Here is a 1,749-nt window from a genome sequence, read left to right as displayed (position 1 = left end):
GCCTTATTTTTTGCTATTTCCTTCAAAGCAGCTTGATCACCATAGGCTCTTGCTCATATGTTGTTTCATTAAATTCTTCTGTGTCTGCCAATTATTTTGTAAATTTTTATACTGCCTTCTGTCGGCTCCTGTTTTTTTTTTTTTCAACTTCCTAAAGGAGCTCTTGCTGTGCTCCCAGAGATGAACGGTAAGGATATCAGAACTGATGCCTTTGAAATGTGTTGGAGAAGAGTGGTATCTATCTCACCGAATGCCAAAAGAATAGATTATATCCTAGAGAAAGTGCAGCCAGAGTGCTCCTTAGAGGCAAGGATGACAAAGCGTGGTCTCCCACACTTTAGGCACGTTGCTAGGAGAGGCTGTTCCTTGGAAAAGGGAATTATGCTTGGAAAGCTGGGAGAGTCAAAAAGAGAGGCAGGCGCTTGGCGAGATGGGGAAGCACAGTGACTGCAGCGAGGGGCTGAATGTGTCAGAGACGAGGAGGATGGCGCAGGACGGGAAGGGTTCGGATCAGTTCTCTGGGAGATGCTGGCGGAGTTGGTAGGAGGTTGTGCTGCCAACCTTAAGATGGTGACCTCTGGTGGTGCGAATCCACCCCCAGCTCCGACAGGTGAAGGTTCTGGGTCTCCTGCCCTAAGACGCACCTTGGAATCCTGGTGGAATGAGCTTTGAGTGGGAGAGAAGCCCTAGAGAGCCCTGGTGCATAAAGTGCTGGCATGCTAGTTGGGCTCCTTCACCAGTGGCTCCGCAGAGGAAAGGAAGCTGCTTCCTCGCGTGTTTACAGCCCTGGGAACCCAATGGAAAGGTGCAGGGGGTGGGAGGAGCATAAGGCAAGGTGGGCGGGCTGCGGCTAGGAAGGCTTACAGCCATGGAAGAGGTCACCAGTCAGATGGCCCTGGGTTGTTTTTTTTTTTTTGGTTTCCTGACGTGCCTGTTGAAAGCACGTGTCAGAGCGAGTGGCTGTCAACAAGACGTTGAACAGTCACAGGGCTCAAGCTCGTTGTGGTGCTCTCTGTGTTTTGAGTTCCTCCAGTGCAGGGAGATGGCCTTCAGTGTACCATGGAAGGAGCCAGAGATCGTGCCAACCAGACTGGGGCCTATGGGAATAGTAGCCATGGCAACCACAGTGCAGAACAAGAGACCTGACATGAGATGGAGAGATGAGGAGCCGGAGATAAGAGCCTTGCCCCAAGTTTGCGGGACAACTGGAGGGGAGTGGGGGATTGCAGAGAGCAATAACTGGCAGGACCGAGAGCTTTGTAACACTGACCTACAGCTGCAAGGTTCAAGGCTGGGGCATCTGTGAGCACATTTCGGAAGCCATCCTTACTGTTGGGCTGCTAACATGAATCAGAGCCTTTTGACATCCCCAGTATGGTTCTGTGTGGCCTGTGGGCTATCAAGTTGGGGTTGGGGCTAAAGCAGTAAGATTGGTGTTGGGATGAGTTAAAAAGCGGTACAGGAGCGTGGGGGATGTGCATGACTTCATGGGAATTGGTTCTGTGTTGTTGATGCTGTTGACAGGAACAGTTCCCTTTGTGAAGTTGGTAAAGGTCAGATATGGCCGTCCCCATGTGACCCCTGCTCTTTTTACAGAGGACATGGAACACAGGTAGAAAACCCTCTTCTGAGAAGAGGCCCAGCTGCAGGTGCCAGAGCCCCCGTCCTCCGTGACAGTATTGACAGAGCCCCCGTCCTCCGTGACATCATTGACAGAGCCCCCGTCCTCCGTGACATCATTGACAGAGC

Source organism: Elephantulus edwardii, unplaced genomic scaffold (assembly GCF_000299155.1).
Source record: "Elephantulus edwardii isolate Elephantulus edwardi_28Jun2011 unplaced genomic scaffold, EleEdw1.0 scaffold00048, whole genome shotgun sequence".
Lineage (NCBI taxonomy): Eukaryota > Metazoa > Chordata > Mammalia > Macroscelidea > Macroscelididae > Elephantulus > Elephantulus edwardii.
Note: the sequence above shows the minus strand (reverse complement) of the source record.